The sequence below is a fragment of the Penaeus vannamei genome, chromosome 27 (assembly GCF_042767895.1).
Source record: "Penaeus vannamei isolate JL-2024 chromosome 27, ASM4276789v1, whole genome shotgun sequence".
Taxonomy (NCBI): domain Eukaryota; kingdom Metazoa; phylum Arthropoda; class Malacostraca; order Decapoda; family Penaeidae; genus Penaeus; species Penaeus vannamei.
Genome location: NC_091575.1, coordinates 28,557,793 through 28,580,292, shown reverse-complemented (window position 1 = coordinate 28,580,292; position 22,500 = coordinate 28,557,793). Strand labels below are relative to the sequence as shown.

Here is a 22,500-nt window from a genome sequence, read left to right as displayed (position 1 = left end):
AAGGAAATAAGAACGAAGGATTGATAAATGTGGAATTGGCGAACAGAAAAAAGGAAAGAGGAGGAAAAAAAAGGGAGGAGGAAGAGAAAATGTGGATGATGAACAGGAGGAGAAAAAGGAAGAGGAGAAAGAGTAGAAGAAAAGGCGCTGGATGAGGAAGAGAAGGGGAAAGAGGAGGAGGAGGAGGAGAAGAAAAGGCGTTGAAGGAGGAAGAGAAGGAGAAAAGGCGGGAAGAGGAGGAGGGGGAAGCAAATCCGAAATGGATCCCCGCCAGACATGACCACCCCCATTCCGTCCGCATTCTCGCGAGTCCGTCTCCGTCAGTCACTCTCCCTCCTCTTCTTCCCCCTCATCCCCCCACCTCCCCCTCCTCTCCCCTCCTGTACTCCCCCCCTCCCCCTCTTTCACTTCCCCCTTCCTCTCCTCTCCTCTCTCCTCTCCTCTCCTGTACTCTCCCTTCTCCTCTTCCCCCTCATCCCCCTCTCTCTCCCGTCAATCCCGTCAACTACCCCCACTTCCTTATCCCTATCTCTCTCTCTCTCTCTCTCTCTCTCTCGCTCTCTCTCTCTCTCTCTCTCTCTCTCTCTCTCTCTCTCTCTCTCTCTCTCTCTCTCTCTCTCTCTCTCTCTCTCTCTCTCTCTCTCTCTCTCTCTCTCTCTTCCTATTCTTCCTATTTCCTTCCATCCTTTTTCCTTCTCTCTTTCCCCCTTCTCTCTCCCGTCAATCCCGTCAACTACCCCTACTTCTTTATACCTTTCCTTCTCTCTCTCATTCCCTATTCCCCCCTTCTCCCTCATTCCCTTCTATCCTTTTCCCCTCTCTCTTCCCACCTTCCCCTTCCCCTCCTCTTCCCCCACTATCCCCTTTATCCCTTCCGGACGAGTGAAATGAGGGGAAGAGGAGAGGGAGAGGGGAGAAGGAGTGGAGGCGGGAAGGAGAGACGATAGACGAGAGAGGAGAGGAGAGAGGAGAGAGGGAAGACACTTCCGCGGTACTGACGAAAACAGACGAAAAAACATACACGAAAAATCGAAAAGTAAAACATACATAATAAAAACATAGAAAAAAACACGAAAAAACATGCAACACGGCCGAATAAACCCCACCCCTCCCCCTCCCCCTCCCTTCCTACACCCTAAAACAACAACAATGGGCGTGAAGATGCGGCAACGCCAGGATCAGGAGGATGGGATGGGAGCGGGGGAGGGAGGGGGGTAACGACGGTCGGAGTGCCCCGCAAGCACCTATCGCCGTCGCGGAGGAACGGAGGAGGGAAGCTGCATCTGGGAAGGAGATAAGGAGAATGGCACCTGAAGAAGAGTGCCACGCTGGTATTGGTCGCCGGAATAGGTCCCCCGCGAGGCGCCCGGAGCGGTAGTTCGAGTTTTTTTCTTCTTCTTTACTCTCTTATTCTTTGTTCTTCTCCTACTACCTCTAGTTCGAGCTTTTTCTTCTTCTTCTTTGCTCTCTTATTCTTTGTTCTTCTCCTACTACCTCTTAACTATTTTCACCTATTCCTGTTTTCCTATTTGTTTCCCCTCTTATCCACCTATTCCTATTTCAACTAATCTTCTCCCTCCCTCTTCCTTCCTCCTTTCATTCTCCTCATTTACACATTCTCTCTTTTCCTTTTTTTCCCTCTTCCTCCCATTCTTCCTATTCCTTCCATTCCACCCATCCTTCCCATTCTTCCTATTCCTCCCATTCTTCCTATTCCTCCCATTCCACCACCACCTCCTCCTCCTCCTCCTCCTCCTCAAGACAGGTGAAGCAGCGGTAGCGTCGCGCCCGCCACCAGGCTCTTGATTATTCTCATCCTCTTTCTCTCTCTACTTCCTCCCTCCAAATCAACGTTAATGTGATGGCGGAGGAAGGAAAGGGGAGATTGTGGTGAAGGAGGGAGGGAGATTGTGGTGAAGGAGGGAGGGAGATTGTGGTGAAGGAGGGAGGGAGTGAGTGTGTGCTGAAGGAGGGAGGGGGGAATGTGGTGAAGGAGGGAGGGAGATTGTGGTGAAGGAGGGAGGGAGATTGTGGTGAAGGAGGGATTGTGGTGAAGGAGGGAGGGAAGGAGGGCGGAGAAGAAATTGTGGTGAAGGAGGGAGGGAAGGAGTATAGTAAAGGAAGGAAGGAGGGGGGGACGTGGTGAAGGATATGATGAAGGGGAAAATATGATGATGCGGAGAGGAAACGTGACGACCAAGAGGAGAGGCCAATGTGACGATGCAGAAAGTGAAATGTGATGCAGAGGGGATAATGCAATGAGGACGAGAGAAGGCAGAAGCGAGATGACGACGACGAGGAAGACAGGGAGAGGGGAAACTGCGAGAAGGGCGCAGAAGATGCAGTGGCGACGAGAAAGGGAGGGGAAAAGGGCGACACATCTCTAAGAGAGGGAGGAAGGGAGGAAAGACCAGCAGACTCTCCCTGCGATTGAATGATGAAAAAGCAAAAAAAAAAAAAAAGAAAGAAAAGAAGGAAGAAGAGAAATGACGAATAAACGAACAAATGTGTGATGAAGAGGGGGAGGAGGAGAGGAATGGGCATGAGGATTTGGCAAGGGGAGTGGCACAATGTACAAATAGTGGTGATGGGGTGGATGAGAGGGGGAGAAAATAAGGGGGGGCGGGGAGGGGGAGGGTAGTGGTGGTGGTGACGTAGTAGATCCCTGCGGCACTAGAGTTGGAGATGGTGGGGTTGGGCGAAGGAGGAGAGGTGGGGAGGAAGGAGGGTGAAGAAGGAGAGGCAAGAAGGGGGAAACAGGAGTGGTAGGTAGGGTTAGAAGGGGAGCACAGAGGCCCAAGGGAGGGAAAGGGGGGAGGGAGGGAGTGTCGCCGGCCGGGGCGGAGTAGGGCAGTTCGGGATCGATGGCGTGGCGGTGTTGCCCCTCCCCCTCCCCCTCCCCCTACTCCTCCTCCTCCTCCCCCTCCTCCACCCACTCCGCCGCCCTCGCCACAAGTACGGCTCGAGGAACCCACCCACCCACCGCGCTGAGCCGCCCCCGACGCCGTGTATGCAAGTCGGTGATTCGACTCGCGGGTGAGACAAGGCGAGCCCGAGAATGTGGATCGGGTAAAGATGACGATGATAATCTATGATAAAGACAACGATGATAATGTATGATAAAGACGACGATGATAATGTATGATAAAGACGATGATAATAATCTATGATAAAGACGATGATAATAATCTATGATAAAGACGATGATAATAATCTATGATAAAGACGATGATAATAATCTATGATAAAGACAACGATGATAATCTATGATAAAGACGATGATAATCTATGATAAAGACGATGATAATCTATGATAGAGACGATGATGATAATCTAGGATAGAGACGATGATAATCTATGATAAAGACAACGATGATAATCTATGATAAAACCGATGATAATCTATGATAAAGACGATGATAATCTATGATAAAACCGATGATAATCTATGATAAAGACATGTCAAATCAAAGCCAAAATCTCTAACAAACAATCAAAAATACAGCCACATCAATATTCGTCACCCTCCCTCATTCTCATTAAAAAAAAAAAAAATAAATAAATAAATAAATAAATAAAAAAATAAAAAATAAAATAAAAATAAAGTGTCCCATCTCACGCCCATAAGCCCACGGGGCCGAGGCGCATTCATCAAACCATAATAGAGACGTATCAATCACGATCATATTAGCGAACCAGCCCTATCACTCAACGAAGCGAGGTAATGAAGCGGGCGTCAGCAACGAAAACCGCACTCGTGAATCAGCTGCAATGGGGGTGGGGGGTGGGGGGGTGGGGTGGGGTGGACAACCATGACACCGAACCAGACGGAGCCATTCGAGAACCACGGCCTATGAAGCACGAACAGAAGCAAGCAGGGGAAAGATAGCGAACCAGGCGGTACCACTCAATAACCATAACATAAAAGCAAGCAAGATGGGGGCCACCGAACCAGACGGAACCATTCGAGAACCACAGCCTCTGAAGCACACAAAACACAAGCAGGGAGGAGGAGGAGAGCGAACCATTCAAGAACCACCGCACGAACAGAAGCGAGCAAGAGGGTGACACCGAACCAGATGGAACCACTCGATAACCACAGCCTCTGAAGCACATACAAAAGCAAGCAGGAGAAAGACAGCGAACCAGGCGGTACCACTCAATAACCATAACATAAAAGCAAACAACAGGGTGACACCGAACCAGGCGGAACCATTCCAGAACCACAGCCTCTGAAGCGCGCACACAAACAAGCAGGAGGGTGACACCGAACCAGACGAAACCACTCCATAACCACCGCCTCTGAAGGGTACACAAAAGCCGGCACGAGGGCAGCTTACCAGGCGGTACCATTCGACCACCGCCTCTGAAGGGTACACACAGTAGCAAGCACGAGGGTGGGACCATAACCGCAGTTCCTTTGGTGTTATGTCGCTACTCTCTGCTACGTATCTCTCTCTCTCTCTCTTTCTCTTTCTTTCTTTCTTTACCTCTTGCCCTCATTGCCCTTTCTCTTTTTCACCTCCTGTACTTTTCTCTCCCTCCCTCGCCCTCTTTACTTCCCTCCTCCTCCTCCTTTTCCTCCCTCCCGCCCTCTCCTCCCTTTCCTCCCTCCCTCCTTTCCCCCTCCCACCCCCAGCCGCGCCCCCGCCGAGCACCACTTGGCCCCGCCGCCCTCAATCCCCGGGCATGGGAAGGGGAAACCTTTGGGCTCCTCCTGCATCCCAACAATGGCGTCTGCCTCGGCCTGCCCTTCCCCTCCTTTCGTCCTTCGTCATTTTTCCTTCTTTTATTCGCTTCTGTGCCATGTATGGTCTTCTGTCTTCCTCTATCCCCTAATTCTAATTATTTTCCTCCTTTTCACCCTCCTTGTCTGCCCTTTCCACTCATTTCGTCCCCTCTCTCTATCTTTTCCTATTTCTTTTTTTTTTCTCTAGTCCCCTCTCTTCCCCCTATTCTTCCTTCCTCTCTCCTCTTCCCCCCTTCCCTTGTACTTACCTTCCCATTCAACCTACTCTTTAAATTTTCTCTTCCTCTCTTCTTTTCTCCTTCCCTCCTTCCCTATCATCTCTCTCCATCCCTCCACCTATCCACCTATCCCCACTGCCCTTCCTCCCTCCACCCCCCCTAACAAACACAAACAAACAAAAACAACCAAAACACAATGCAAACAAACGAACACCCGAAAGAAAATAATGTCAGGCGTGAATTATTGGACAGATAAACACACCGATAAAGGCACATGTACACCTACAAAAAGATAAAATAAAAATAAAAAAATAAAAAAAAGCTATCGTATCGTCTTCCTCTTATTCCCAAACCATAAAAAAATCCGCAAATAAAACACACAATTCCAACCAAAACAATATAAAAAAAATAAGGCCAAAGAAAAAATCCCAAACAAAACAAAATAAAAAAATAAGAATAACCAAAACAAAAAAAAATCCCAAACAAACAAAAGATCAAAAATAAAATCAATGAACAAAACAAAATCCCACAACAAACACCCCCCTGAAAAAAAAAGAAAAAAGAAAAAGAAAAAAATATATAGAAATCCACTTTGGCCATTAAAGCTACTAAGTAGGTGACTGGGTCAACTAGCCCGTGGAGAACCTCATAGGGAGGGGATTAAGGAGAGGGGATGGGAGGGGAAATGGGGGAGGGAGGGAGGGGAAATGGGGAGGGAGGGAGGGAGGAGAAATGTGGAGGAGGGGGAGAGGGGATGGGAGGGGAAATGGGGGAGGGAGGGAGAAGTGGGGAGGGAGGGAGGGGAAATGGGGGAGGGAGGGAGGGGAAATGGGGAGGGAGGGAGGGAGGAGAAATGTGGAGGAGGGGGAGAGGGGATGGGAGGGGAAATGGGGGAGGGAGGGAGGGGAAGTGGGGAGGGAGGGAGGGAGGAGAAATGTGGAGGAGGGGGAGAGGGGATGGGAGGGGAAATGGGGGAGGGAGGGAGAAGTGGGGAGGGAGGGAGGGGAAATGGGGGAGGGAGGGAGGGGAAGTGGGGAGGGAGGGAGGAGATGGACTTCAGGCGAAGGACGTGGGGACGGGTGGTGGAGGTCGTGGTGGGGGGTGTATTAGAAAAGGTCCTTTTATGGACTTGAAACGGGGAGAGGGAGGGAAGGGGAAGAAGAAACAACAAGGAACAAGAACAGGTAACCAAAACAGGCATCGACAAAGTTAAACTATAAACACCAACCACACTACGCCACCACAACTAACACCACCATCTACACCACACACCTCTCCACCACCACAACCGCCCTTCCGTCAACCATCAACGACTCGATTCCCCCACCACCAACAACCAAACCCATTACCCCCCCACCCCCACCCCCTTCTCCCCTTCCCCACACACCCTCTCCAACCCCGCCCCCTCATCACCACCCTCTCCAACCCCTACCTACCCACCCCTCCTCCGCCCACGCTATTCCCAACGTGAGGATTCCCTTCCCTTGACGTGGGCGGCCGCGGTGGGGCTTCCGAACAAGCCAGCCAGCGCCAACCCGCCCGCCCGCCCCGCGTCCACAATGCCGGCGGGACTTCTGGCCGGTCGAAATGCCCTAATAAGTGGAAGCCAGGCGGGGAGAACCTTTTTAAGGGGGGAGGGGTTGGGGAGGGAGATGGGGAGGGGGTTGAAAGGGGGAGAGGAGTGGGTTGGAAGGGAGAGAGAGAGGGCGGGGGGTTGGAAGGGAGAGAGAGGGAGGGGGAAAGGGAGAGAGAGAGAGGGGGAAAGGGAGAGAGAAGGAAGGTGGAAGGGGGGAGGAGAGTAAAGGGCGAGTGACTAGCGGGGATAAACATATGTGGTTATTAAGCGACAGAGTTAGAGCGTTTGGAAAGGGGATAGGAGAGGAAATAAAGATCCAGAGAGAGAGAGAAAGAGAATACTAGGTATTCGTTTCGGTAGGAAAGAAAGAAAAAAAGGGAGAATTGGAGCATTGGACAAAAGAGAATTGGAGAGAAAATAGAATTAAAGGAGACGCTAGACAGAGAGAGAGAGAGAGAGAGAGAGAGAGAGAGAGAGAGAGAGAGAGAGAGAGAGAGAGAGAGAGAGAGAAGAAAGAGAGAGAGAGAGAGAAAGAGAGAGAGAGAGAAAGAGAGAGAAGAAGAAAAGAGAGAGGGAAAGAGAGAGAGAGAGAGAAAGAGAGAGAGAGAGAGAGAGAGAGAGAGAGAGAGAGAGAGAGAGAGAGAGAGAGAGAGAGAGAGAGAGAGAAGAGAGAGAGAGAGAGAGAAAGAGAGAGAGAGAGAGAGAGAGAGAGAGAGAGAGAGAGAGAGAGAGAGAGAGAAGGAGAGGGAGAGAGAGAGAGAGAGAGAGAGAGAGAGAGAGAGAGAGAGAGAGAGAGAGCCTTATGCTGCTTACTCCAGATAGTGATAGATGATCTTCCACGTGTTATAACATCAACAGGTTTGGTTTATCCTTATCCTTCTTGTTCAGACGTACTCACACCCACTATTTATTTGTTCATTGTCCTTATCACAGGAATTCCCACATTATACACACTGAAAGACTAACAGAAAAACTGTAAACAAACCGATAACATAATAAATAACACCACCGATAAACACCGATTATGACTATAACACCAGCGAAAATAACTACATTACAACCGACAACGACCATAACACCACCGACAACGACCAATAACACCACCGACAACGACCACAACACCACCGACAACGACCACAACACCCATCACACAAACAACTAAACCACCACCACTAACACCCGCAAAATATAACCACCACCACCACCGCGGCCACTCCGAAACACGTCCCCGTCCTCCCCGGCGCCCAAGAACCTCTCCCGATGACGCGATGACGCAACCCCGGTAATAACGAGCATTGGGCGCTACTTTCACGTCCGTCGGCCTCGCGGTGGGAAACACTTGCGGTTCATTACGCCCTCCCCGTCACCCGGCCAGGCGAGGGAGTGTCCTGGCGGGGCGAGGCCAACACCGCACGTCGGCCGGGCTCGTCTTGTGTCTCTCTCTCTTTCTCAATACTCTAATTCTCTTTCTCAATACTCTAATTTTCTCTCTCTCTCTCTCTCTCTCTCTCTCTCTCTCTCTCTCTCTCTCTCTCTCTCTCTCTTACTTGGGCGGCCTTGTCATGCCTCTTCAATCCCATTTTCTCTCCAATTCTCTTTTTTTCTAATGCTCCAATTCTCCATTTCCGTTTTATTTTTCTCTCCTACCTTTAATTCTATTTTCTCTTCTCTTCTCTCTCCAAACGCTCAAACTAACTAACTAACAAACTAACTAACTAACAAACTAACTAACTAACAAACAAACTAACACACTAACAAACTAACACACTAACAAACTAACACACTAACTAACTAACAAACAAACTAACACACTAACAAACTAACACACTAACAAACAAACAAACAAAACAAGCAAACAAACAAACAAACAAACTAACAAACACTCTCTCAATACCCACACATGTTTTTCCCCGCCAGTCAGTCGCAGTTAATCATACAAGGCGTCAAACTCTCGAAATCACTGACATTACCGGCGGTAAGTCATTTACATATATTTACGTGCAGGTGTGAAGTTACATTGCCGACGATGCTCTAAATTGCCTACCAAGGTATATGCCTATGCAGACATGTGCAGGTACTTATACAAAGTGCAGGTGTGAAGTTGATAAGCAGTACAATCGTTTTTTTTTTTATCATTACCATTATACCATCATGTTTTTTATCATTGTTATCACATACATATTACAAAATTATATATATTCAACCGCGCACACAATATATAAACATATATACATACATACATTATATATATATATATATATATATATATATATATATATATATATATATGTGTGTGTGTGTGTGTGTGTGTGTGTGTGTGTGTGTGTGTGTGTGTGTGTGTGTGTGTATGCGTGTGTGTGTGTGTATGCGTGTGTGTGTGTGTATGCGTGTGTGTGTGTGTATGCGTGTGTGTGTGTGTGTATGCGTGTGTGTGTGTGTATGCGTGTGTGTGTGTGTATGCGTGTGTGTGTGTGTATGCGTGTGTGTGTGTGTATGCGTGTGTGTGTGTGTATGCGTGTGTGTGTGTGTGTATGCGTGTGTGTGTGTGTATGCGTGTGTGTGTTATATATATAAATATACATATATACATAAATATACATATATACGTATATATATAATATATCATATTATATATATATATATATATATATATATATATATATATATATATATATATATATATTTATTACATCATACATATTACTGAAATATATCATACATAGCACCATTACAAAATTCCATATATTACAAAACACACACACACACACAAATATACCTGGATAGATAGATAGAGATAGAATGGAGATACACTGCACGTATTGGCTAATCCCCGTCAACCTTTCATCAGCCAGTCAACTTTCACTCCCCTGGTCCAAAACTGGTCCGTAAGTGCTAATTTCCCGTGATACCGCATATGCAAGTTTTTCCCCTCCCCTCCCCCCCGCTCCCCCCCCCCCCTCTTTCGATAACCGACATCACTCCTCCCGGCGTCCGTGTTCGCGCCGGCCGGTCGGATCGCCTGCCTTATCGCCTCGGAAGATCGGCCAATCAAGATGAGATCGCCAGAGGTAATTTGCCAATTGCACCGTTGCGCCGTCTTGCAGCAATTCACCCCCCCCACCACCACCACACCCCCTCCCGCCCCCGCCCCCACCCCCAATTGCTTCCCCATCGGCATTTTCCCCGTCCTGACGAAATGACGAAATGCAGATGGGGGTTTTGAGCACAGCCTATATATATATAAAAAAAAAGGTCTCCGGGCGAGTATATATAGGCCTACGCACACCCTAGGCTCTGTCCGTCGGCTAAGGAAGTGGTTCTCAAAGTGGGGATTGGGGGGGGTTATAAAGTCGTTTCTTGGGGGGGGGGATTCAATTACTTTCTAAAAGTAAAGGTTCATTGGAGTAAACTGACAAATATTAACAAACGAATGCATAAATAGACAACCAAATAAACAAATAAATAAGAAATAAATAACAGATAAATAGCAAATAAATAACGACAATAAACCATGTACTATTCCTGTCCACGAAGCTGGTTCCTCGCCTTACGTTTGTCTGAAAACCCAAGGCAGGAAACAGCTGAGAGACGCCAGATGTTACCCACGTTTACATATTTCATTAACGGCCAAAGAATTCCATGTCTCCCATTAATCATGCAGCAATAGCGTCTCATCTACTATCACCACAGAAAATAAAACGTTCCGATTCCAATCAGACGTAAATCAAACAGTAATCTTGCTTCCATACCAAAGGAAATACCATGCAAACCCTTCACTTTCCTTCAAAACCAATCCCACACCCACAAAACGCAATCACAAGCAAAACATCATATAATTTCCTTAAAAACTTCACGTAACGAACGATAAAAGGGAATCTGACAGACAAAAAAAAGAAAAAAAGAAGGATAACGAAAAAACAAAAATAATAAACTAAAAATAAAGATATGAATGAAATAATCCCATGAAAACTACATAAATAAATAAGTAAATAAATAAACAAATAATCCCATGAAAACTACGGGCCTAAAGCGGGAAGGACTCGTCACTCGCGAACACCGTATGGCATCACGCAACACGGATGCCAATGATGCCGATCCGATTTCGAATCTTTGTCCCAATTCAGATTCTTCTTGTTTTTTTTTACGATATGCTTCCCAGTTTATATATTTTTGTTTCGGGAATTAAAAAATAGGGGACGAAGGGCAGACAAAACAAAAACAAAGCAAACAAAAGGCGAATGAAAAAACAAGGACAGGACAAAACAAAAAACAAAAGCGCATCTACAAAAGGCGAACAAACAAACAAGAAACAATGACAAGACGAACTAAAAACAAAACGTAGAGCAAACAAACATGGTACAGAGGCAATACACTAAACAAACGGGACAGAGATAAAAAACACAAAAAACAAAACAAAAACAAACACGGGACAGAGGTACATCACCCCCCCCAAAAAAAAAAAAAAAAAAAAAAATCAAACAAAAGACGAATAATAATAACAACAACAAACACGAAACAATCAATCACAACCAAACAACCAAAAAAAGGCGCATCCACAACAGGCGCGAATAAACAAACCGAGCAGGTCCTCGCCGCGACCAACCCCATGCGCCATTGATCCAGCGCTCCCTAATTCTTTTTTCTTTTTCTTTTTTTCTTTTCTTTATATATACTTCAGCATCGATTTCTTGTTCTCGGTGACCTTAGCTCGTATTTACCGCACGTGCAACGATCCGCCGCATTTTCGCAGAAAGGCGGAAACGGACAAGAATTCGCGGAAGTGAAAAAAACAACGAAATTAAAAGGAGAATAAGAAGGAAATGTAAAAGGTGTAAGACGATAAAAAAATAAACAAATAAAAAAGCGAACACAAAAGAACAAAGAAAACGAAAGGAGATAAATAAACAAATAAAATAATAAAAGAACAGAAAAAAGCACAAGCAAATAAGAGCACAAAATACAAGGAAAAAGAGAGAAACGAATATAAAGCATAAATAAAAAAAGGAGAGCAACTTTTCACTCGTCTATTGATTTTCGGAAAAAAAAACTCTAGGAATCTCCATTCATTATTCCTTTCGCTTCGAATTCAATGCTCATTTCCTCGTCTATTCATCCATTCATCTTCATGACGGTATCGCCAAGTATTTATGATTATTAATATTGTCATTCCCAGTATCATTATCATTAATGCTATCACTATTATTATTATTGTTATTATTATCATCATTATTACTATTACTATTATTCTTATCGCCATTATTATTATCATTACTACTATCATTATTATTATTATTATCGTTATTATCATTATTACTATCGTTATTATTCTTATCATTATCATCATTGCCATTTTTAAACTCCTTATTGCTACCAAATATCATCATCATCATTATATCCACCTTCACCATTATTACTATCATCATAATCATTACCATCATCGCTATTACCATTATTGCTGTAATCATTATCATCATTTACCATTATCATTTATCATCATAAATCATCATTATAATCATTGCGATCATCATCATCATTATTACAATCATTCCAATTAGTTTAATCATCATTATTACTATTACAATCATCCTTATCATCACCATCATCATCACTATCATTATTTCTATCACTATCCTTTATCATCAATCATCATTACTTTTTAAGCGATCATCATCATCAACAACAACGACATTACAACCATTATCATTCTAATTACCCTCATTACTATTACAATCATCCTCATTATCACCATCATTATCATCATTACTATTATCCCTTATCATAGCTCTTACTCCTACCGTCCTCCCTACTCCTCGTTATCGTTATCATTAACATTATTACATGATTACTGTTCCCTCGTCATGGCTCTCTGAAGGAAATTACTCTTGAGAATCTAAACTTTTCAAAATACGGGAGATAAGATGGAACTAAAACTAACAGAAAGAGAGAGAGAGGAAAAGATAATAAAGAGAGTATGAGGAGACGAAAAAAAAAACAGATCAAGACCAGACAGATCAGCACAGAAAGAATGATAGAAAAGAAAAAAGAAAAAGAAAAACAGAGATGGACGGAGGGAGGGAGGGAGGAAGGGAGGAAGACGCAGACACAAACACGCTCGCGAAATTAGAAAAGAGAAGAAAGAAGGAGGAAGAAGATAGAAAAAAAGCGGAACCAAGACACAACAACCGAAAACCCAACGACCTGCACTGACAAAACACCGACGTAGGGGGTCGAGGTGGGGGGGAAAGGGGGAGGGGACAGGGGGGGGACAAGGGGAGGGGAAAGAGGAGAAGAGGAAGAGAAGAGACGTGAGAGGGGGGAAAGGAGCAAGGAGAAAGAGGAGGAGGAGGAACAAGGCACTGAAAAGGGAGAGGGAAGAGGAGAGAATGAGAGGGGTGAGAGGGAAGGAGGAGGAGGAGGAGGAGAAGGAGGAATGAAAGGGACACAAAAAGACTGGTAATGAAACAATAGAAAGGGACAAGGTAAGGGGAATAACTAAGAACAGAAGAAGAAGAAGAGTAAAGATCAGAGATAGGAATAATAAAAGAAGAAATGAATAAAGAGGAGAGAGTACAGCAGAGAATAGACAAGGTTCCTAACGACTTAAAGGCCAGCGGACGTGTGGGCGTGTGGGCGGATGGCCGGGTGGGCGGGCGTGTCGGCGGGCGGGCGAGAGGGAAGGAGGAAAGGGAGAATAGGAAAGGACAGAAAGAGGAAAGGAGAGAAAGAGGAAAGGATGGAATAAGGAAAGGAGAGAAAGGAAAGGACAGAAAGAGGAAAGGATGGAATAAGGAAAGGAGAGAAAGAGGAAAGGAGGGAAAGGAGAGAACGAAAAAAGGAGAGAACGAGAAAAGGAAAAGACAGAAAAGAGGAAAGGAGGGGAAGGAGGGAAGACGCGCGATCGGCGAGGGAGGCGAATGACGGACAGGGAGAGGCGTCCAGTGAGAGATGGGACGGCGCTAATGGGCAGGGCGCTGCCATCGGAAAAAGTGTGACGGATGGACGGAGGGAAGGGGAGGGAAGGAGGGAAGGGAAGTAAGGGAGGAAAGGGGGAGGAAAGGGGGGAGGGAGGGGGAGGGAAGGAGAGGGATGGAGTGAGAAAGGGGAAGAAGAGGGAAGGAAGGGAGGGAGGAAAGGGGAAGAAGAGGGAAGGAGAGGGAGGAAAGGGGGAGGAGAGGGGAAGAGAGGGAGGGAGAGGGAGGAAAGGGGGAGGAGAGGGGAAGAGAGGGAGGAAGATAAAGGAAAGGTGGAGAGAGATAAGAGGGGGAATGCGGGAAGGAAGAGAAAAGGAATAAAGACGATAGGGAGAGAGAGAGAGAGACCAGAGAGAAGGGCAAGGAGCAATAACGCCAAGCAACCCTCCCCCCTCCCCCTTCCTCCTCCCCTCCCTCCCTTCCCCCCACCCTCTCCCTCCATCACCCCACGACAGCATAGCGTTCTGGCAAGTAACACCCTGGCCCAGGATCAAGCCCCCCCTCCCTTCACCCCCACCCCCACCCCTGGCTTTTTTGCGCCCGGCGTTCTGCTTGTGTTCAGGTCCTCGCTCCAAAGAACAGACAAAGAAGAGATCGTGAGATTTCGCTCGTCAAGAACACGGAAGAACATAATTGCGACGGGGAGGGCGTGCGGGTCCAAGGAAACTTACACAAACACGCCCACATGCACAAAAAGAATAAAAGAACACGTACGCAAGCACTTGCATGTCCAGGCACACACAGATAAAAAGTTAAGCATTAACCCTGCATGCACGCAAGAGCCGCACGTACGCATACACACAGACAGACAGAGACAGACAGACACACACACACACACACATACAGACATGCACACACACAGACAGACAGGCACACACACACACATACAGGCACACACACACACAGACAGGCACACACACACACAGACAGGCACACACACACACAGACAGGCACACACACACAGACAGGCACACAGGCACACAGACAGACAGACAGGCGCACACACACATAGACAGACACAGACACACAGGCAGACAGACAGACACACAATCGCAATCACCAGCGCGCACACTTTTCCCCCGCCGGCGGAATGCCAAGTGTGAAGCAGTTGAATCCACGCTGGCTACAACCTGTCCTCGAGGATACTTTGTGGGTTTGGCACCGCTGCCGGGCCCTCGCCACCCCCGGCACCCTCCCCTCCCTGCTTCCCTCCCCCTTCCCTGCCCCTTCCACACTCTTCCCCTCCCTCCCCCCTCCCCCCCTTCCCTTCCCCTTCCACACAGTTCACGTCCCCCCTTCCCTTCCTCTCCCACACTCTTCCCCTCCCCCTTCCCCCTTCCCTTCCCCCTCAATCTTCCACAATTCCCCTATCCCCCTCCCTTATCTCTCTCCCCTCTGCTCTTACTCTCTCCCTTTGTAAACTCCCTACACCCTCCTTTCCCTTAAAACCTTCCCTTACCCATACAACTCCCCTCCCCCCTCCTCTCTCTTTCCTACCTTCACCCCCCTTACCCTTCCCTTCCTCCCTCACAACACCCCCTCCCTCCCACTCTCCCCTCCCTCTCTCCTACCTTCACCCCGTTACCCTTTCCTTCCTCCCCCATAATCCCCACCTCTCCCTCCCCCCTTCCCCCTTCCCCCCCTTCCCCAGCAGCTGCGACACCTCCTGTCTTCCTCTCATACACATGTGCGCTCGGTGTAGGTATACACACGTGTGTACTCGTAAGCGAAAACGGGGGCGGGGAGTGGGGGTGGGGAGTGGGGGTGGGGAGTGGGGGGTGGAGGGAGGGTGAATGAATGGGTGTAGGGGGAGAAAAATAGGACAAGGTCAATATAGAAGAAAAACAAAATAAAAAAAGAAACAAGAAAGAAAAACAAAACAAAAAAGGGAATAAGAGAGAAGAAAAACAACACAGATAGATAACGGAGAAGATCGAACCCTAAAATCATCAATAGAAGAAAAAAAAAACGAGAATAAAACAAAAACGAATCATAGCGGAGTAGAACGGTTTATCTATTCCTTTTTTTTTATTCCTTTTTTTCTTTTCTTTTTAATTTATTCCTCTTTTTCTTCTTTTCTTTTTTATTTATTCAATTTTCTCTTCTCTTCTCTTCTCTTCTCTTCTTTTCTTTACTTATTCCTCTTTTTCCACCACTTCTTTCTTTTATTTCAAAACAATGACGAGAGCTGCTGATGACCTCCTCCCAAATCCTCGCGTATTTTTACTGCCCCGATATTTGACATGTCATCGAATCTATTTCAAGTGTCCTCGGGGATGGCAGTTCTAATCTGATGCATAAAAAAGAGAGAAAAGAAAAAAGAAAAGAAAAAGAAGAACTAATTTCAAATTCGATGATTCAAGTGTCCATTTTCCCTTTGCGGATGGCTAGTAATGAATGAGAGAGAGGGAGAGGGAGAGGGAGAGAGGAGGAGGGAGAGAGGGAGAGGGAGAGAGGGAGAAGGAGAGAGGGAGAGAGAGAGAAAGAGAGAGAGAGAGGAGGTGACCAGCAATGGGTTCCGTTGCTCTCCCTCCCTCTCCCCCTCTCCTCTCTTTCCATTTCTCCTCTTTCACCTCAACCCTTCCTCCCACTCATTTTCCCGGCTCCCCTACGGTTGAATAATAATAATAATAATAATAATAATAATAATAATAATAATAATAATAATAATAATAATAATAATAATAATAATAATAATAATAATAATAATAATAATAATAATAATAATAATAATAATAATAATAATAATAATAATAATAATAATATTAATAATAATATTAATATTAATAATAATAATAATAATATTAATAATAATATTAATAATAATATAAATAATAATAATAATAATACCTAAAAATAACAATAGTAACAATGATAATAAACTGGGCTGGAAGATGTGGATTTTTTGGCGGTGGTGATCCTATTGATACGGGAGGCGATATCGGCGAAATTTCAGCATTGGCAACGAGCGATATACAAAACCAAAGACATTTATGAAACAGCGAGAAACTTCCAGATAAAAATAAAAAAACTGTCTCTCTCAAACCCCTTGCCCCCCCTCCCCCGTCTCTCCCCTCTCTCCCTCCCCTTCCAAAATCTCCCCATCAGGTGTTATCATCGACCCCCCCACCTCCAACCCCCCCAGGACACCTTCTGTTACCTTTCCCCCTCCTCCCACCCCTACCCCACCCCCACGCTCTCTCACATGTCGCGGCAACACCTGCTACAACAGCCACTCGTTAACAATGGACCCAACATGACAACATGCTTGTAATTCTGCACTCGCGCGGCTTCGGTTGATGGCGATGCTGTCCCCCTACTACATAGCCCATAGAGTCCACCCCCCTCCCCCATCCCCACCCCCATCCACCTGTTTGGTGTGCACCCCCTCCCCCCTATACCCATCTGTTCTGTGGGCCCGCTCCCCCTACTTTTTTATCCCTTTCCTTGTCTCAGCCTTTGTCTCTCCCCATTATTAACTGGGCCCGACCCCCGTCTCTCTCTCTCCCTTTCCCGTTTCCCCCTTTCACATCCCCCTGTCTCACACGCCCTCTGTGGCCATCACCCCCGCCGCAGTTGTCACCTTCCCCCTTCAAACCCCGCAGCCGTGGCACAGGCTGTCTTCGGAATCCCTATCTTCCTCCTTCCCAACCTCATGGAAAAATGAAAAGAAAAGCAAAGAAACGCTTGCTCCTTTGCGTTCCGTCGCGAGCCGCCTCCTAATACTGTATACTGCTCCTCCCTTTTTCCACTCCACCTTCCTATTCTCCACTGCCTCCTTGTCCTCCCCTCTACTTCTGATTCCACCACCCCCTTAACCTCCAGCTCAATCATCCCCTGCACCTCCTCCTCCTCCTCCTTCTCCATCCCCTCAACCTCCACCCTCACCCCCACCTCAACCACCCCCCTCAACCACCTGTACGTGTGGTCCTCCTGTCGTCGTCTCCCAAGTGTCTAGTGTGACCGCCAAGATGAGGATGACCTTCAACCCATCACTGTTCCTGACTCACCCCCGCGCGCTGCCGCAGAATGCCACACCGGCTGAAATTCTACGACTTCTTGAAGAGCGCGTACGCATGTGTGTGAACGTGCCTGTGAGCGCGTGTGTGAGCGTGGGCGTGGGTGTGAGTGTACTGGGCGTGGGCGTGAGTGTACTGGGCGTGGGCGTGAGTGTAAGGGGAGTGGGCGTGAGTGTACGGGGTGTGGGCGTGAGTGTACGGGGTGTGGGCGTGAGTGTACGGGGTGTGGGCGTGAGTGTACGGGGTGTGGGCGTGAGTGTACGGGGCGTGGGCGTGAGTGTACGGGGCGTGGGCGTGAGTGTACGGGGCGTGGGCGTGAGTGTACGGGGCGTGGGCGTGAGTGTACGGGGCGTGGGCGTGAGTGTACGGGGCGTGGGCGTGAGTGTACGGGGCGTGGGCGTGAGTGTACGGGGCGTGGGCGTGAGTGTACGGGGCGTGGGCGTGAGTGTACGGGGCGTGGGCGTGAGTGTACGGGGCGTGGGCGTGAGTGTACGGGGCGTGGGCGTGAGTACAAGGAGCGTGAGCGTGAGTATACGTGACGTGCGTGAGCATACGATACGTGAGCGAACACAGCCACATAACAAAAACCATAACTTTCCAAAAACAATACAAGAAAATCAACACCAATAATACACATACTTCTCTTCTACTTTTCCCTCATAAAAAAATTTATATATATATATATATATATATATATATATATATATATATATATATATATATATATATATATATATACCTCCTATCAAAACTTAGACCCCGCCTTCTTCGTTGACTCACCTCTCGCAAAAAATACCGCATCTACCAAAGAAATCTATTAAGTAAAAAGCGCGCCTAGTCATTCCAGCCGTAATACCAGCACGTGCTTCGGTGACATGAACCTGCCCGGCCGCAGACATGAGCGAGCATCTCTTCAACGTCATGTCATCGCCGCTTGCCTATTAATTCGTCTACTTTCTTCTCTCTACGTATCTACCTATTTATTCTTCTATTTACAAAAAAGAAGAAAGCAAGTGAATACCAAGATGTAAAAAAAATACAGATAAATAAAAGTCGTCAATAAATAAACATGTAGAGTAAATAAGAAAGAAGTGAATTTACAGAAAATACAATGTCAAGAAATAAACGTAAAATAAATAAAAGTCATATAAATAAACAATGCAAAATAATCAAAAGAGACAAGTGAATTTATAAAAAATAAAACAAGTCACTAAATAAACAGATATAAAATAGACAAAAGAGACAAGGAAATCAATAAACATGCAAAATAAATAAAACAGTCAAGTAAATAAATAAACAGACGTAAAATAAACAAGAGAGACAAGAGAATCCAAAGGTGTAAAAAAAAAAATTATCTGCTTCCTCGCCTGCTTGCCTGCTTGCTTCCTTGCGTGCGTGCAGAGACCGAGGCTACCTTCGCTACAAGCAGTACAGGCAAGCTTTATATCACAATAAGACATCAAGGTTGGGCGCCTCTTGCCAACGTTCATTTAAAGCTATGCCCCCCCCCCTCCTTCCTCGCCGTCTCCCCTACCCCCTGGCCTTTTCCCTTGTACCCCCCCCCCCTCTCCCCTTCGCCGTTTCCCCTTCTCCTCTCACCCCCTCACTTGGCCTAACCCCCAACCTTATTCTCCTGCACGACCCTGTCAACCCCGCCTTCCCCCCTTCCTTAATCACTTTAAAAACCAGTCTCCCCCTCCCTCATTCTCCACCAACCCCCACCATTTTCACCCTCCTTCCTTCGTTCCTTACTCCCTCACCCCTCCCCTTCTTACCCCCCCCTCCCCCGCTAATTTCGGTCTCCCTCCTCCCTCCCTCACCCCTTCCCCTTCCCCTTCCCTCATCCCCCCAATTTCACTCCCCCTTCCTCCCTCCCTTCCTCCCTCCCTCCCTCCCTCCCTCCCTCCCTCCCTCCCTCCCTCCCTCCCTCCCTCCCTCCCTCCGCTCCCTCCCTCCGCTCCCTCCCTCCGCTCCCTCCCTCCGCTCCCTCTCCTGGCCACCTACCTCTGTTAGTGTTCCAACAATCTACACCCAAAACAGGACAACTGCCTTTCACGTGTCCTCTGCACCTCCGCCGAGTCGTTCTGTTGGCGTCTTCTCGCACCAGGAAGAGAGACGAGAGGCATGGGGGGAGGGAAAAAGTAGAGGGGTTTAGGGTAAACGGGAAAGGGGAGTGGGATAGGGAAAAGAGGGAGGGGGGAGAAAGAGAGAGAGAGAGAGAGAGAGAGAGAGAGAGAGAGAGAGAGAGAGAGAGAGAGAGAGAGAGAGAGAGAGAGAGAGAGAGAGAGAGAGAGAGACAGAGAGGGAGAGAACGAGAGCGAGAAAGCGGCAGAAACACACACGAGATACTTAGACCGTGACAAAAAAAAAAAAAATCAAATACCATAACACAATATCCAGACGACGACCTCGACGGCGACCAAGAAGAACACTTTTAAAAGGCTCGAGGCACAATACCCATGGACTCGTGATACCAAACGTGTCGCCCACGCCACCTATGGGATGAACTCGCGATGGCAAAACTCTCCCGAAACGAGCAACACCATCCCCTTAAGTGGAGAATAAAGGTCTATTAATGTGACACCGCATTGCACACACACACGCCGAGAGAGGAATTTCTTTGCGATCCCCGTGATGTGATTTCCCCGCCAGAGCTGGACTCACGAAAGCGCGTGATACATACAAAGGCGACATACATACCATTGTTGGGGTGGGGTGGGGGGTTATGTATACCTTCTGGTGAAATATACGCGTACGCATCAATACCTATTCGCACACAAGGTATATACAAGTACTTATGTAGACCTTGTTCGCACATACACCATTGTTGGGGGGGGGGGGGTTATGTATACCTTCTGGTGAAATATCCGTGTACGCATCAACACCAATTCGCACACAAGGTCTATACAAGTACTTACATAGACCTTGTTCGCACATACACCCGCACAGTCGCGTTGCGGGCAAATAGCAGGATTCACAACCATACACAAAACACCAAGGACCTCGCGCGGGCTACACAAATAACGCAGAAAATAAATATGTAAACATTCGCACACGTTTTCTTATTCTCTGCCAAACGATCATTTATCCCAAAATAACACCGAAAGCAAAATACGGCTCTGGTTTTCCCAGCTAGGGGGGGGGGACACCTAAATAACTCGCACGAAATACCACTTGTTAAACACCCGCGCGTTTCTAGAAGCACAAGCAAAGGAGAATTAAAAAAAACAATATATATATACATTAAAAATAATAGAAGCAAAGGAGAATATAAACAAACAATATATATACATTAAAAACAAATTCCAAACTGTAAACAACGGACGAAATCAATAAACAAACACAGAACGAGACGACGTGGTTGTCTCCAGGAAGAAAATGCCAAAGGAAGACGAAAATGGAGCCAATGCTGGAGCTTGTTATACTTCACCCGGTGTAAATGGGCGAAGAAGAGCTTCCCTTCCTGCTTTTCCCCCTTTTTCCTCCCTTTATCGCCCTTCCCCTCTTCCTTTTAGCCCTTCCTCCTCTATCCACTTTCACTTCAACCTTTTCCTTTCTTTCCTCTTTCCTCCTTTATCCTCTTTTTCTATGCCGGTCTCCCCTCACACCCCTTCCTTTAATCCATTTCCTCTCTCCCCTCCCTTATCCCCTTCTCCCCTCTTATCCTTCCTCTTCGCTCACCCCCATACCCTGACCCCTACCCCTTCCTCCACTAACTTCCTTACTCTTCCAATCCAATTTCTCTATTCACTGTCCCCATCCCCTAGAAAGAAGGGAAGGGGGGCAGGGAGGTGAAGGGAAGGGGGGGAGGGAGGTGAAGGGAAAGAGGGGAGGGAGGTGAAGGGAAAGAGGGGAGGGAGGTGAAGGGAAAGAGGGGAGGGAGGTGAAGGGAAAGAGGGGAGGGAGGTGAAGGGAAGGGGGGAGGGTGAAGGGAAGGGGGGGAGGGTGAAGGGAAGGGGGGGAGGGTGAAGGGAAGGGGGGGAGGGTGAAGGAAAGGAGGAGTGCCATTGGCTAAAATAATGCACTCAACCCTCCCCCCCCCCCCTTTATTGGGCACCAATAATGTGACGGGAAAAAAATCCCAAAGCCTCGTTTAAAAAAAGTAGTAGTAGTAGTAGCAGCAGAAATAGTAATGGTAATAGCAATAGTAACGACATAAGCAGCAGTTCAAGTGGATATCAGCGCTTGTTATCGTAGTAGCAACAATACTATAAACAGCAACCATTACAGCAACAGCATCAGCCATCGCAGTAGCAAATGTTGCAACCGCAGCAGTACCAGCAGCACAGTGCCGTAAGTAATAACAAAACCAGTAACAACTGCAACAAATAACAAAACGTACACACACACACATACAGAGAGAGAGAGAGAGAGAGGGAGAGGGAGAGAGAGAGAGAGAGAGAGAGAGAAAGAGAGAAAGAGAGAGGGAGAGGGAGAGAGAGAGGGAGAGGAGAGAGAAAGAGAGAAAGAGAGAGAAAGAGAAAGAGAAAGAGAGAAAGAGAAAGAGAGAAAGAGAGAGAGAGAGAGAGAGAGAGAGAGAGAGAGAAATATCGTAAGTGCGCGTCTCCCATCCTTATCAGCAAGTATCCATATGCATTCTTATCAATATTAAAAGGCGCGCGCCATAACCCGACTCCTGTGACGCAGGCCCTGGCATCCCGAAAGCAACTACATAATAACAACTACAATAACCAACATCAAAAAAAAAACTCATCTCTAACCTTTAATCAACAACAACAATTACGAAAAAAACAAACAAGAGGAAAATAAATAAAAAAGTCTCCCCCAGACCCTCCCCCCCCCCCCACCACCTCCACCAGCCTCTCTGCCCCCTCCTCCCCCCTGCACCCTCGAAAAAGACCTCTGTGCCGATGCTCGTGAAACAAAGCAATGGTTGGGCCGGCGATGGTACAGTTGGCATCGCTAATATTAATGAAGACGTAGGGAGAGACGAGGAGAGAGAGGT

The 22,500-nt window shown here is 47.1% G+C and overlaps 1 protein-coding gene across 1 annotated transcript in view; it reads right to left on the bottom strand.

The window, feature by feature from the left end:
• The window catches only part of LOC138866915 (serine/threonine-protein phosphatase 2B catalytic subunit 2-like), a gene marked incomplete in the record, with an annotated part of 208,799 nt that overhangs the window by 162,129 nt on the left and 24,170 nt on the right, over nucleotides 1-22,500 (bottom strand).